This window comes from Theropithecus gelada, chromosome X (assembly GCF_003255815.1).
Source record: "Theropithecus gelada isolate Dixy chromosome X, Tgel_1.0, whole genome shotgun sequence".
Lineage (NCBI taxonomy): Eukaryota > Metazoa > Chordata > Mammalia > Primates > Cercopithecidae > Theropithecus > Theropithecus gelada.
Window position 1 is genome coordinate 25522390 of NC_037689.1, and position 16649 is coordinate 25539038.

Consider the following 16649-nt stretch of genomic DNA (forward strand, 5'->3'; position numbering starts at 1 on the left):
CATTTAATTGATATGTAATTTGTCCACATGACCACTTGCTCCTTCTTCATCATCATATCTAACTATCTATATATTTTTTGAGGCAGGGTCTTGCTCTGTTGCTCAGGCTGGAGTGCAGTGGTGCACTCATAGCTGTCTTCAGCCTCTACCTCTCGGGCTCAAGTAATCCTCCTGCCAGAGTCTTCCAAGTGGCTGGAACTACAGATGCATCATCATTTTATTTTTTTGTTTTTTGTGGAGACAGTATTTCACCATGTTACCCAGGCTGGTCTCCACCTTCTGGGCTCAAGAGATCCTCCTGCCTGGGTCTCCCAAGGTGCTGGGATCAAAGGTGTGAGCCACCATGCCTGGTCATATTAATATTATAATTTTTTTTTCCACAAATGTAAAATCTTAACATAATTAAGGGTGACTGACTTGCTTAAGGTCATATATCTAGAAAGTGTCTAAGTCAGGATTAACTTGAATCTCCTGACACATAGATTAGCATTATTTCCACTAGAAGTTTTCCCATTCTTGGTGTGAGGAGATATTAATCATTTCTTCATGTGTCTAGATCTGTCTAGGTTTTTTTTTTGGTGTGTGTGTGTGTGAGTGTATGTGTGTGGGTGTATTTGTGTGTGTATGTGTGTATATGTGTGTGTGTATGTGTGTGCGTATGTGACCCCTTGACTTATCATCCCCTGAAATCTCCAAAACGTAGATCTTGGGTGTTACGAAATGTATAAGAACTTTGGTACTCGCTAACCAAAAATTGGAAGATGATGTTAATTTTTCCATCTTTACTATAAAATTCAGCAGTTCAACAGCAACAATAGCAACTGAATAAAGCTAAAAACTGGAGCGGTTAACTTCGTGAGCAAACTGGACTGCAGGCTTGTTATCAGTGGGTGGGTTGGTAGGTACCAGATGAAATATTGAATAAAAGCTATGGTCCAGAAGTCACAAATGGAAGGCACTGAAGACATTACCAAGCAGGGGTGATGGTTGGGCCCACACGACATGCACATCCATAAATAAATCAAGTTCAGCAGTCGTTCTCTCAGTCTTGTTACAAGATATGGTAGGTGGCCAATGTCAGTCCTGCTAGTATCTGGGCTCCAACAGAATACATTGGAAATCTCAATCTAGCTTCTTTAAAATGGAACCAATCCACTGCCTTCAAAAATCTCACCTCCAGGCCAAACACGATGGCACACACCTTTAATCCCAGCACTTCGGGAGGCCCAGGCAGGAGGATCGTTTGAGCCCAGGAGTTTGAGAAAAGTCTTGGCAACATAATGAGACCTTGTCTCTAAAGAAAAATACAAAAATTAGCCAAGTGTGGTGGTACACACTTGTAGTCCCAGTTACTCGGGAGGCTGAGGTGGGAGGATAGCTAGAGTTCAGGAGGTCTAAGTTGCACTGAGCCGAGATCACGCCACTGCACTCCAGCCTGAGAGACAGAGCAAAACCCTGTCAAAAAAAAAAAAAAAAAAAAAAAAAAGAAAATTCCCAAATCTGAATGGACAAGGAGCTTATATCAAATAATTTTTTTTTTAGTAAATAGAATAGCCTTATGTTACAGAACAAAAGGGTTATTGGGTTTCATTTTCTATGTCAAACCAAGCTTGGCTAAAAGAAACCTCAAAAGGCCACTTAATTCAGAGCTAGTACAGAAAGCACAACATTCAATAAACTCAGCAATGGTGAACATCAAATAATTTGCTGTGGCAATAAAAAAAATTATTTTATTTAAAACTTTGAAGTTCACGGGTGCATGTGAATGTGACATAGGTAAACTTGTGTCATGTGGGTTTGCTGCCCAGATTATTTCATCACCTAGGTACTAAGCTTAGTACCCATTAGTTATTTTTCCTTATCCTCTCCCTCCTCCCTCCACCCTCTGAAAGGCCCCAGTGTGTGTTGCTCCCTTCTATGTGTCCATGTGTTCTCATAATTGATCTCCCACTTATCAGTGGGAACATGTGATCTTTGGTTTTGCTGTTCCTGCATTAGTTGGCTGAGGATAATGGCCTCCAGCCCCATCCATGTTCCTGCGAAGGACATGATCTTGTTCTTGTTTATGGCTGCAAAGTATTCTACGGTGTCTATGTACCACATTTGCTTTATCTAGTCCATGTTGATGGGCATTTAGGCTTATTCCCATTCAAATGCAATCATGGTGCTAACATAGTGCTATGAGATCTTGATATTTGCCAAAATATAAAATAGAACATGAGATGTTTTTGGAAAGAAATGCCTATTGTGGAGTGGGAGGCATTTATGTGAAGCCTTTTATGTGTGATAGTAGCCAAGACAGAGCTAAAAACAAATGTGTACTGTTACTTTCTCCATTCAAAGACAATGGTGCTATTGTATAAACAGAGAAGACCAAGTACCACTGATGGTTTGAGCTAGTTTAAATGGTTAGAAAAGTCAGAAGATGTAAATTAAAGTTTCGTTCTGGTCTTTCAAAACCTTCAGTAAACTGAAATCCTACTGAGCCATCCCACCCTTCTTACTGCTCACCCTAATACCATCTTCGGAATATACATCCTCTATCTTCTACTGTGATGTCTTGACATTGTATTACTCTTCTGTTACTGTGTATCAAATATCTGGAAATGTACAAACTTATTCTTTTTGAGACAGGGTCTTGCTCTGTCAATTAGGCTGGAGTGCAGCGGCAAGATCACAGCTCACTGCAGCCTTGACCTCCCGAACTCACGTGATCTTCCTGCCCCAGCCTCCCAAGTAGCTGGGACTACAGGCATGTGGCACCATGCCTGGCTAATTTTTGTATTTCTTGTAAAAATGGGGTTTTGCCAAGTTGCCCAGGCTGGTCTCGAACTCCTGGACTCAAGCAATTCATCCACTTCAGCCTCCCAAAGTATTGGGATTACAGGTGTGGGCCACCATGCCCCACCAGGCTATGTCTTTTCTGGAAACCCAACTAAAGAAAGGATTGCATTCAAGCTCCCTTAGGTAGTCGGAAAAGTCCATTTACTGGGAAAAGTCCACTCTAGGAGCTTAGTGTAGTCCCCTACCGACAGTCAGCAAGAAAGCACAAGACTGAGGTCTCTGTTTTCTTGCTGACTGTTGGCCAGGGACCACACTCAGTTCCTTCCTAGAGGCTGACCCCGGGTCCTTGCCCTGTGGACCCCTTCACAGGGAGTTTTAAGCATGGCTGTTTGCTTTTTCAAAGTCAGCAAGAGAAAGGCCAGAAAGAGAATCTTAATTAATTTGAATCTCTCCCTCAGGGAAGGCTTGAAACTGTTTATTTTTAAAGACTCACCTGATTAGGTGTGGCACACTCAAAATCATCTTAAAGTCATGACTCAAAGTTAGTTGATTAGAGACCTTAATTACACGTTCAAAATCTCTTTATTTGCCCATCAATGGTAGGCTGATGAAAGAAAATGTATGTATACACCATGGAATACTATGCAGCCATAAAAAAGACTGAGCTAATGGCTTTTGCAGGAACATGAATGGAACTGGAGGCCATTATCCTTAGCAAATTAATGTAGGAACAGAAAGACAAATACTGCATGTTCTCACTTATATGTAGGAACTAAATGATGAGAACATGTGGATGCATAGTGAGGAACAACACACACACTGGGGCCTCCTTGAGGGTGGAGGGTGGGAGGAAGAACGGGATCAGGACAAATAACTAATGGGTAGTAGGCTTAGAACCTGGGCGATGAAATAATCTGTATAACAAACCCCATGACACAAGTTTACCTACGTAACAAACCCTCACATATGCCCCGAACCTAAAGTAAAAGTTTAAAAAAATAGCAAACATGCTCTTACCATGTGGCATCCCCCACCAAAAAAACCCAATAAAATCTCTTTACCTTTGCCGTATAATATACCTTAATCAAAGGATTAACTAGCCCATTATATCCTTAGCATCCATAGCAGGAGGTAGAAATCGTGGGGAGCATCTTAAAAATTCTTCCGACCACTGCCCACCTCTGACCACTAATGGTATACATCCTTTCCAAACACAAAATGCATTCACATCCTTCAATCCTCCCAGGAGTCTCCTCTTACTCTTCTTGAAAGGATGTCACCCTCTATCTCTAAGTTGTTCTTGAGTCCCCAACTTACATTGGCTTCAATTTTTAAAAATTTTATTTTTCACAATAAATTGAGTCATGTATGTTTTTCTCCCTCGCTGCTTTGAGGGTAGAAACATTCCTTGTGTTTCTTTGGCAGATCACAGAAACTAAAATGTAGCTCAGTAAAATTGTGTACAACTCACAAATACTTGTTCATCGACTGGACAATTTTGCAGGGTGAGACTGCAAAAATTAAGGGCCCCTAAAAATAATAAACTTAAGAGATGGAACAAATATGTAAGAAAGAGCCATGAAAACTAAATTCTCAAGTAATTCACAATGGCTGAAATGCTTAGGATATTATATTATTCTAATGCAGTCTAAAAAATTCTAATATGTATATTAATGATCTCATTATGATGTTGAGATTAATAGGTATATTAATGATATCAAGGTGAGGGAAAATTGTGAGCTATGTGAGATGTTCTTCAAGTATCAGCAACTTCATAGTTGAGATAATCCAATAGGGAGATACAGTTTTAAAAAGTCTCTTGAGATGGAGCGTTAAAATCTTTGATACAGAGAACAATTGTGCAAAACTGTGAATTAGAAACTCTCCACCCCTCTCTGTGGCATCTCCAGATTGTTTTAATACATGTGCATTCACAAACAGCCAAAAAACAAACGAATATTTCACAGGGTTGATTAGTGTTTGCCTTCGATAAAAAGAAAAAAAAATTGGGAGCGATAGAGGGAGCTCTTGCCCTATGGAAGACAGATACCAAAGCAGTCCTGCATGGTTCTTTCCCACTTGAACAAAAATAAATAAATAAGAATGAAAAAAACCCCCGACAGTTAGAAAAGAAGAGCTACTATTATTCTCAGTAACTGGATGATCACAGCCTGCCCTGCTGAGGTTGGCAAAGGCTCTGTGGGTTTGCTTTCCTGGAGCCGTAAGTGTTCAGGGAGCAAGCAGTGCAGGGCTGAGCTGCCCAAGTCAGCAGCCTAATTAATCTCGCAGGCTCAGTGGGGACTTTTGGGTTTAATCATTAGCTGCAAGGGTGAAGCCGGACGCGTGTGTTCACGCTGAGGCAAAATGAGGGCCGAGCAAACAGGGGTAAGTGCATGGGTCTGCATGTGTCAGAGAGATGAGGAAGGAAAAGAACTTGGACATCCATTATCAAAGGCAAAACAAACCTGGCAGACCTGTTTCACCACCTTCCAATCAATACATCTTATCTATTCAAATTTTCTGCACGCTGCACCAACATTCGTTTGCTGATCAGATTCTAGAATGTGTGCACCTGTGCGTCAAAATGAAGGCATGGTCTTCCCCGCACTTTGGGGAAAAGGGCATGGTTGCCGTCAGATGCTTGATACAAAAGATTAGTTCTAGCCAAGTATTCAAAACTCTAGCAAGTGAATATAAATGCACTGTTTTTGTTTGTTCTTTGTGTTTTTATCCTTACATCTGGTGGGAAATTTTCTTGAGTAGCTTTTTTTTTTTTTAAAAAAAAAACACAAACCAGTTTTATTGAGGTATAATTGATCTGCAAAAGAGGCACATATTTACTGTATACAATTTGATGAGTTTGGACATATGTGTGCACCCGTGTTACTGTTGGGACTGCTGTTGTGAAACCTCGGTTCTTGTCTTCTTAGTTTCAAAGAATTTAAATAACAGACACACAGCAAAGGAGATGCAGCATAGAATAATTTATTGCAAAGGAAAAAGAATATTTTGAAAGTTTGGTGCAGAATAGACAGTACACCCTGAGAGAGAGAAATTTCAGGGTGGGATTCTCATAAGGGTGAGAGAGTAATGATTATTCATAGAGAAACTCCCTTTATGGGAGTCTTACATGATGATTCATAAGGAGGTGGAAAGAGGTGTTGCTAGTAAGCATGTTCTGGGTGGTTCTCTGGGCGCACATGCGCAGTAGCCGTACATGCTTGTTCATGGACTGCAGGTCTCATTAGCATCTTATATCTCTACCCGCAGGTGTGCTTTTTACTATTAAAATGAGAAAAGGGTCAGTTTGAGTACAGGTAAAATAAAAATGCACGCGGTCTCTAGAAGGGAAAGTCCCTACTGAAGATAGCTTAGCTTGAATGAGCTCAATGACAATGCAAATGCTGAGGTTTATTGTGTTGACTGTCAGTCACCAGAGTTGCTGTGTCCCAAGGACACTGTCACTTTCTTTAATACTATCATCACTATTAAGATAAGAAACATATCCATTACCTCCAAAAGCTTTTTCTGTCCCTTTTTCTTTTTTGGATTTTTCTTGAGTGTGTGTGTATATATGTGAGGACTAAGCTCTGATTTCTTATCTTGCCCAAATTCCTATCTCAAGAGTCTGGGAGTCATGCCCTAAAAGCCATAAATTCTCATCAGATGAGTTTTATTTAACCCTATATATTGTGACTTACCTTCCAATCTGACTCTAGCATAATGTTACATGGCAAAGAAGAAAATAAAAATATTTTATCCCAAAACATGTTTCTTTGCCATATTTTGAAATGACCTTGCAAAGCCATCCTTTGTAGGGGAAAATGTGCATCTGTAAAGAATCTTTATTCACATAGCTAGATCCTTTTCTTCCAGGCCCTCCTAATCCTGAAGAGATTAACTGAGAGTCTAGCACCTTTTAAAGGGTCTGAATAGGAAATGTTTGTCATCTATTATCTCTAAGGGCTGCCACTATGACACTTCAAAAGAACCTTGGTCTTCACAATCTTTTATCTTAACCTGAACATTTCCTTTCTATTGATCCCAGGTCTTTAGACAAACTTAACCAATTGTCAACCAGAAAATGTTTAAATTTACCTATAGCCTGGAAGCCCCCTACTTTGAATTGTCCTGCCTTTCTGGACCAAACCAATGTATTTCTCAAATGTATCTGATTGATGTCTCATGCCTCCCTAAAATATATAAAACCAAACTGTGCCCCAACCAGCTTGGGCACATGCTCTCAGGACCTCCTGAGGGCTGTGTCATGGGCCATGGTCACTCATATTTGGTTCAGAATAAATCCCTTCAAATACTTTACAGAGTTTGACTCTTTTTGCTGACAATGTGTGTGAGAAGAACACACAACATGAGATCTACTCCCCTCTTAACAAGTTTTTAAGTGTACAAAATACTGCATGATTCCATTTGTTGTGTTATAATATATGTTGGCTTTTGTTCATTGTTCCTGGCCCATAACTCCCATAACCCTGGTTACAGCCTTTTGTCATAATATTGGGTGTGTCAGGCCTCAAGGGCAGGGCTTTCACCTTCTCCTGCATTCTTTTCATTCTAATGTTCCCCTGCCTTTCTGAGTGTGGGTTTCAAGACCCTCCTGATACAGACAGGAAACAGGGAAATATTGGGTAGCAGAGGGCTGCTCCCTGGCAAAGGCGTCACCCTCAAACCTGGATACCTGCGGCCCTAACTGGGAACAGGCATTCCCGTTTTTGCACCCAAAAGTTGTCTTTTGGCCCACCACACCCATCTATCCTGTACCCATATAAACCCCAAACCCCTGGTTCCAGAAGGAGATGAGAGACAAACAGAAGAGCAGAAGAGTGGCAGAACGGTACAGCAGAGAGAAGAAAAGAAGCATCTGAAAGCTGAGAGGAGTTCAGCTGGGGATGGTCGGAGAGGAGATAGGCCACTGGGCAGCCAAACTCCAGGGAAGACCATCTTCCCACTCCATCTCCCCTTCCAGCTCCCCATCCATCTTGCTGAGAACCACCTCCACCACTCAGTACAACCCCCACACTCATCTTTTAAGTCCTTGTGTGACCTGATTGTTCTGGGATGCTGGACAAGAGCTCAGGATAAGGGAGGAGACCACCCCTCATATTGTCTTATGCCCAATTTCTGCCTCCAAAGAAAGGAGATGTAAAAACTAAAAGGCAGAAATGAAATCCACAAGAGACAACCCGGTGCCACACCCTGGGCCTGGTAGTTAAAGATTGACCCCTGACCTAATCAGTTATTTTAATAAGAAAAGCACTGTGAAGATCCCTGTCTGGTTCTGTTGCGTTCTAATTACGGGTGCACACAGCCCCTAGTCACTTACCCTCTGCTTGCTCAATCGATCATGACCATCTCACATGGACCACCTTAGAGTTATGAGCCCTTAAAAGGGACAGGAATTGCTCAATCGGGGAGCTCCGTTGTTGAAGACATGAGTCTTGCAGAAGCTCCTGGCGGAATAAAGCACTTCCTTCTTTAACTCAGTGTCTGAGGGGTTTTGTCTGTGGCTTGTCCTGCTACATTTCTTGGTTCCCTGACCAGGAAGCGAGGTAATTAACGAATGGTCAAGGCAGCCCCTTGGGTGGCTTAGGCCTGCCCTGTGGAGCAACCCTGTGGGGGACTCCGGTCAGCTTGAGTGACACAGATCCTGAGAGCACTCCCAGGTAGGCAATTGCCCCAGTGGAACTCCTTGCCAGAGCAGTGTGTGGCAGGGGCTGAGCATCAGGAAGCAACTGGCACTTGCAGTCTGGACATCTGAAACTTGGTAAGACTGGTCTTTGGAACTTGCCCACTCCATTTGAGTGGAAGCATAGCCTGATCACTCACAGCATGCCCATACTGGCACTTTGGTTTTTGTTTTTGACATGACTTGGATTGCTTGATACTTTGGTTTTGGTTTTGACCTGGCTTGGATTTCCTGATGCTCTGATTTTGGTTCTGATTCTGGTTTGGTGTAAACTGAAAAAGTGTGTGTGTGCCCTTTTTACCTGTTCTTTGTTTTGTGGGGTGTGTGTGGTGTGAGCATGGTGTTTTGTCTCAAGGAAACATGGGTTAGGCACAAAGTAAGCCCACTCCACTAGGAAGTATGTTGAAAAATTTCAAAAAGGGATTTAAGGGAGACTATGGAGTTACTATGACACCAGGAAAACTTAGAACTTTGTGTGAGATAGACTGGCTAGCATTAGAGGTGGGTTGGCCACCAGAAGGAAGCCTGGACAGGTCCCTTGTCTCGAAGGTATGGCACAGGGTAACCTGTGACTCAGGGCACCCAGATCAGTTCCCATATGTAGATTATTGGTTACAGCTAGTTTCGGACCCCCCACAGTGGTTAAGAGGACAGACAGCAGCAGTACTAGTAGCAAAGGGACAGTTAGGTCCTCGCTCCACCTGCCAAGGGAAGTCAGCACCAAAAGTCCTGTCTGACCCAACATCAGAAGAATCATGGCAGGAACTGGTACCAGCAATACCCTCTCCTTATCAAGAGGAAGGGCTCCCAACTCCTGAGCCCACAGCACCTCCACCTCCACCAGATAGCCACACTCCTAGACCACCCACAGTAGACAAAAGAGGAAGTGAAGCTGCGGGAGACACTCCTCCCTTGGCAGCTTGCTTACGGCCCAAGACTGGAATCCAAATGCCCCTGAGACAGCAGCAATATACTGGGGTAGATGAGGATGGACACGTGGTGGAAAGGCGTGCCTTTGTATATCAACCTTTCACCTCTGCTGACCTCCTCAATTGGAAAAATAACACTCCATCTTACACCGAAAAGCCTCAAGCTTTAATTGACTTGCTCCAAACTATTATACAGACTCATAATCCTACTTGGGCTGATTGCCACCAGCTGCTCATGTACCTCTTTAATACAGATGAAAGGTGAAGGGTGCTTTGGGCGGCAACTGAGTGGCTGGAGGAACATGTCCCAGCCGATTACCAAAACCCCCAAGAATATATAAGAATTCAGCTGCCAGGAACAGACCCCCAATGGGATGCAAATGAGGGACCAGACATGGAGAGGCTAAGACGGTACTGTGAGGCATTAATAGAAGGTCTAAAGGAAGGGGCTCAAAAGGCTACAAATATAAATACAGTTTCTGAGGTCATCCAAGGAAAAGAGGAGAGTCCAGTACAATTCTGTGAAAGTCTGTGTGAGGCTTACTGTATGTACACTCCTTTTGATCCAGATAGCCCTGAAAATCAGCGCATGATTAACATGGCCTTAGTTAGTCAAAGCATGGAAGATATCAGGAGAAAATTGCAGAAACAGGTTGGATTTGTGGGTATGAATACCTCACAGTTACTGGAAATAGCCAATCAAGTGTTTGTAAATAGAGATGCAACAAGCCACAGAGAAAGCCATAAGGAAGGCGAACACCAGGCCAGGAGAAACGCTGACTTACTGGCCATGGCCATTAGGGGAATTCCCCTGAAAGGAGAGGGAAAGGGGGGTTCCGGGAAGAATACCCAGTCTAATTGCCCATGCTTGCAATGTAACCAATGCGCCTATTGTAAGAAAAAAGGGAAATTGGAAAGATAAGTGTCCCCAACAGAAGGAAAAGCAAGGTGGTTCGGAACAAAATACCTCAGATAAAGATGAGGGAGCTTTGTTCAATCTGGCTGAAGGGCTATTGGACTGAAGGGTACTGGGCTTAAGCACCCCCAAGGAGCCCACAGTTAGGATTACAATTGGGGGCAAGGATATGAAGTTTTTGGTCGATACTGGTGCTGAACATTCAGTAGTGACCACCCCAGTCACCCCCTTATCCAAGAAAACCATTGATATAATTGGAGCAACAGGAGTTGTTTTTTTTTTTTTTTTGAGACGAAGTCTCATGTCGAAGGCCCTGGCAGCAACAGCCCTGTTAGCACAAGAAGCAGATAAACTAACCCTTGGGCAAAACCTTAATACGAAGGCCCCCCATGCTGTGGTAACCAAAGAACATCATTGGCTAACAAATGCTAGATTAACCAACTACCAAAGCTTGCTATGTGAAAATCCCTGCGTAACTATTGAAGTCTGTAACACCCTGAATCCCACCACCCTGCTCCCAGTATCAGAGAGCCCGGTCGAGTATAACTGTGTAGAGGTGTTGGACTCAGTTTATTCTAGCAGACCTGACCTTCGGGACCAGCCATGGGCATCAGTAGACTGGGAGTTATACGTGGACGGGAGCAACTTCATTAGCCCACAAGGAGAAGGATGTGCAGGATATGCGTTGGTAACTTTGGATGCTGTCGTTGAAGCCAAACCGTTGCCACAGGGCACTTGAGCCCAGAAGGCTGAGCTCATTGCTTTAACTCATGCTCTAGCACTCAGTGAAAGTAAGACTGTAAACATCTACACTGACTCTCGATATGCCTTTCTAACCCTCCTAGTGCATGGAGCATTATATAAGGAAAAGGGTCTGTTATACTCTGGGGGAAAGGACATAAAATATCAACAAGAAATTCTACAATTACTAGAGGAAGTGTGGAAACCTCAGAAGGTGGCAGTCACGCACTGCAGAGGACACCGGCGAGCCTCCATCTCAGTGGCCTTAGGAAACTCTCGAGCTGATTCAGAAGCTGGAAAAGCAGCGTCTACCCCTTACCCAGCATCGATAGCAGCCCCCTTACTCTCTCAAACACCTGACCTGGTACCTACCTATTCTAAGGAAGAAAAAGACTTCTTCCATGCAGAAGGGGGGCAAGTAATAAAAGGATAGATCAGACTGCCAGATGGGAGAGTAGCTGTGCTGCAGTTGCTGGGAGCCACAGTTGTATTGGTCATGCATGAAATCACTCATCAAGGGCAAGAATCACTTGAAAAATTAGGCCGGTACTTCCACATCTCACACTTGCCGGCCCTTACCAAAGCAGTAGCACAATGGTGTGTTACTTGCCGACAGCACAATGAGAGGCAAGGCCCCACTTTTCTGCCCAGCATACAAGCTTATGGAGCAGCTCCTTTTGAGGATCTTCAGGTGGATTTCACAGAAATGCCAAAATGTAGGCCGGGCGTGGTGGCTCAAGCCTGTAATCCCAGCACTTTGGGAGGCCGAGACGGGTGGATCACGAGGTCAGGAGATCGAGACCATCCTGGCTAACGCGGTGAAACGCTGTCTCTACTAAAAAAATACAAAAAAAGTAGCCGGGCGAGGTGGTGGGCGCCTGTAGTCCCAGCTACTCGGGAGGCTGAGGCAGGAGAATGGCGTAAACCCGGGAGGCGGAGCTTGCAGTGAGCTGAGATCCGGCCACTGCACTCCAGCCTGGGCCACAGAGCGAGACTCCGTCTCAAAAACAACAACAACAACAACAAAAGAAATGCCAAAATGTGGAGGTAGCAAGTATTTGCTGGTTCTTGTGTGTACTTACTCTGGGTGGGTGGAGGCTTATCCAACATGAACTGAAAAGGCCTACGAGGTAACCAGTATGCTTCTCCAAGATCTTATTCCTAGGTTTGGACTGCCCTTATGAATCAGCTCCGATAACGGGCCGGTGTTTGTGGCTGACTTGGTACAGAAGACAGCAAAGGCATTAGGAATCACTTGGAAGCTACATGCCGCCTACCGACCTCAGAGTTCCGGAAAGGTGGAGCGAATGAATTGGACTATCACAAATCGTTTAGGGAAAGTATGTCAGGAAACAGGATTAAAGTGGATACAGGCCCTTCCTATAGTATTGTTTAAAATTAGATGCACTCCTTCTAAGAAACAGGATACTCCCCTTATGAAATACTGTATCATAGGCCTCCTCCTATACTGCGGGGGCTTCCAGGCACTCCTTTAGTGTTAGGTGAAATTGAATTACAGCGACAACTACAGGCTTTAGGAAAAATTACACAAACATTCTCAACTTGGGTAAATGAGAGGTGTCCCATCAGCTTATTCTCCCCAGTTCACCCCTTCTCTCCAGGTGATCGTGTGTGGATCAAGGACTGGAATGTATCACCTTTGCGGCCACGGTGGAAATGACCTCAGACCGTCATCCTGACCACTCCCACGGCTGTAAAGGTAGAAGGAATCCCAGCCTGGATCCACCACAGCCGTGTGAAACCTGCAGCCGAGGAAACCTGGGAGGCAAAACGGAGCCCAGACAACCCCTGCAAAGTGACTCTGAGGAGGACAACAAGCCCTGCTCCAGTCACACCCAGAAGCTGACTGGTCTACGCATGGCCGAAGCGTGAGGAGGATCATCGTGGGACTCATTTTCCTTATAATTTGGACTTGTAAACACTTCCACTGATTTTCCCTGCATGGAGGACTGCTCTCAGTGTATACATCAGGTTACCGAAGTAGGGCAAAAAGTTAAAACAATCTTTCTGTTCTATAGTTACTATGAATGCCTAGGAATTTTAAAAGGAACATGTTTATATAATGACACTTAGTACAAGGTATGTAGCCCAGGAAACGATCTACCAGATGTGTGTTATGACCCCTCTGAGCCTCCCATGTCCATGGTTTGTGAAATAAGATTTAGGACTGAAGACTGGTAGGGACTCATACATGATACAAGTAAAGTATTAGCCAGAACAGAAGAAAAAGGGGTGCCCAAACACATAATCTTGAAATCTGATGCTTGTACTGTCATTAATAGCAATAAGTTAGGAAGGGAATGTGGCTCTTTTAGTTGGGAAAAGGCTATATGACTGAAAATAAGTACATTTGTCATGAATTAGGACTGTGTGGAAATGAATGTGGATACTGGTCTTGTGCCATTTGGGTCACTTGGATAAAAAATGAGAAGAGTCCAGTCCACCTTCAGAAAGGAAAAAATGGCCCTTCCTGCACTAAGGGACAATGTAACCCCTTAGAGCTAGTAATAACCAATCTCCTTGATCCTTGCTGGAAAAAAGGGGAGCGTGTGACCTTAGGAATCGATGGGGCTGGACTGGATCCTTGAGTAAGTATCTTAGTTTGAGGAGAAGTTTACAAATGCTCTCCTGAGCCAGTGTTTCAAACTTTCTATGATGAACTAAATGTGCCAGTACCAGAAATTCCAGGAAAAACAAGAACTTTGTTTTTGCAATTAGCCAAGCATGTAGCACAGTCTCTCGATGTCACTTCATGTTATGTATGTGGCAGAACTGTAATAGGAGATCAATGGCCCTAGGAAGCCCGAGAATTAGTACCTACAGACCCAGTTCCTGATGAATTCCTGGCTCAAAAGAATCATCCTGATAATTTCTGTGTCCTAAAAGCCTCAATTATTGGACAATATTGCATAGCTAGAGAAGGAAAAGAATTCACTCACCCCATAGGATGACTTAGTTGTCTGGGACAGAAACTGTATAATGGTACCACAAAAACAGTCACTTGGTGGAGTTCAAATCACACAGAGAGGAATCCATTTAGTAAGTTCCCAAAGTTGCAAACCGTGTGGACTCACCCAGAGTCCCACTGGGACTGGACAGCCCTCACTGGATTATACTGGATATGTGGGCATAGAGCTTACGCCAAATTACCTGACCAGTGGGCAGGTCGTTGTGTTATTGACACTATTAAACCATCTTTTTTCCCACTGCCTATAAAGACAGGCGAACTCTTGGGCTTCCCTGTCTATGCTTCCCATGAAAAGAGAAGCATAGCTATAGGAAATTGGAAAGATGATGAATGGCCCCCTGAGAGAATCATACAATATTACAGGTCTGCTACTTGGCCACAAGGTGGCTCATGGAGATACTGGACCCCCATTTGCATGATCAACCAAATCATACGGTTGCAAGCTGTGTTAGAAATCATCACTAATAAAACTGGCAGAGCCTTGACTATTCTGGCCTGGCAAGAAACTCAGATGAGAAATTCTGTCTATCAAAATAGATTGGCTCTCAACTACTTGCTAGCAGCTGAAGGAGGGATCTGTGGGAAATTTAACCTTACTAATTGCTGTCTACACATAGATGATCAAGGGCAAGTAGTTGAAGACATAGAGATATGACAAAACTGGCACATGTGCCCATGCATGTGTGGCATGGATTTGATCCTGGGGCCATGTTTGGAAAATGGTCCCCAGTGCTAGGAGGATTTAAAACTCTTATAATAGGAGTTATAATAGTAATAGAACCAGCTTACTGCTGCCTTGTTTGCTACCTGTACTTCCTCAAATGATAAAAAGCTCCATCGCTACCTTAGTTTACCAAAATGCTTCAGTGCAAGTGTACTATATGAATCACTATCGATCTGTCTTGCAAGAAGACATGGGTAGTGAGAATGAAAGTGAGAACTCCCACTATTGAGTGAGAGTCTCAAAGGGGGGGAATAATAACATCCCTCATGTTGTCTTATGCCCAATTTCTGCCTCCAAAGAAAGAAGAAGTAAAAACTATAAGGCAGAAATGAAATCCACAAGCAGACAGCCCAGCGCCACACCCTGTGCCTGGTAGTTAAAGATCTACCCCGACCTAATTGGTTATGTTATCAATAGAATACAGACATTGTATAGAAAAGCGCTGTGAAAATCCCTGTCCTGTTCTGTTCCATTCTAATTACCGGTGCATGCAGCCCCCAGTCACGTACCCCCTGCTTGCTCAGTCAGTGACGACCCTCTCATCTCTCTCGTGCGGACCCCCTTAGAGTTGTGAGCCCTTAAAAGGGACAGGAATTGCTCACTCAAGGAGCTCAGTTGTTGGAGACGTGAGTCTTGCCAAAGCACCCGGTCGAATAAAGCCCTTCTTTAACTCAGTGCCTGAGGGGTTTTGTCTGCGGCTTGTCCTGCTACAGGGATACAGAAAGCTGTCACACTGGCCTTCCATCCTTGCAAAAAGGCAGAGGGTCCACTGAGCTGGTTAACAGGTTAACCTAAGCCATCCGCAGATGGCAAGGCTAAAAGAGCACACTGTAACACACGCCCACTTGGGCCCCTGCACCTGTCCATCTGTGTGCTCCCTCTCTTGTCAGGGGTTTGAGTAGCAGCAGCGATTAAACAGATGAACCACATCCCTGTCACATGTCCTGTGAAGGGGGTCAGGAAACTCTCCATTTCACTCTCATGAGAGAGTCCCACTCTATTCCTTGAGGGAGAAAATGCTGATGTCATGAAGCTTCAATAAAACCCCAAGATGACAAGGTTCAGGGAGCTTCCAGAGAGCTGAACATGTGTAGGTTCCTGGAGGGTGGTGCCACAGGGAGGGCATGGAAGCTCTGTGCCTGTTCCCCTGCCATCAAGAAAAGTCCAAATATGTAAAATATTTGAAAAGATTTATTCTGAGCCAAATATGAGTGACCATGGCCTATGACACAGCCCCAGGATATCAAGAGAACATGTGCCCAAGGTGATCGAGATACAGCTTGATTTTATACATTTTAGGGAGGCATGAGACTTCAATCAAATATGTTTAAGAAACACATTGGTTTCATCTGGAAGGGCAGGACAGCTCAAAGGGGGAGAGGACCTTCCAGGTCATAGGTAGATTTAAATTTTTTCTGATTGGCAATTGGTTGAAAGAGTTATTATCAATAGAAAGGAATGTCTGGGTTAAAATAAGGGGCTGTGGAGACCAAGGTTTTATTATGCACATGAAGCCTCCAGGTAGCAGACTTCAGAGAGAATAGATTGTAAATGTTTCTTATCAGATGTAAGGTCTGTCTGTGTGGATGTTAATGCTGGAGGGGTAGAATTAGGCATGTCCAACCCCAACTTCCCATCATGGTTTCAAATAGTCTTTTGGGTTACATTTCAGAGTCCCCTGACCCAGGAGAAAGTCCATTCAGATGGTTGGGGGGCCTCAGAATTTTATTTTTGGTTCCCACCCCCAAATCTTGCCCTACACGTCCTCTTCTGTATCATTTGCAACAGCGTTTATAATAAACCAGTAAGTGTAATTAAGCATTTCCTTGAGTTCTGTCAGCTGCTCCAGCAAATTAATTGAA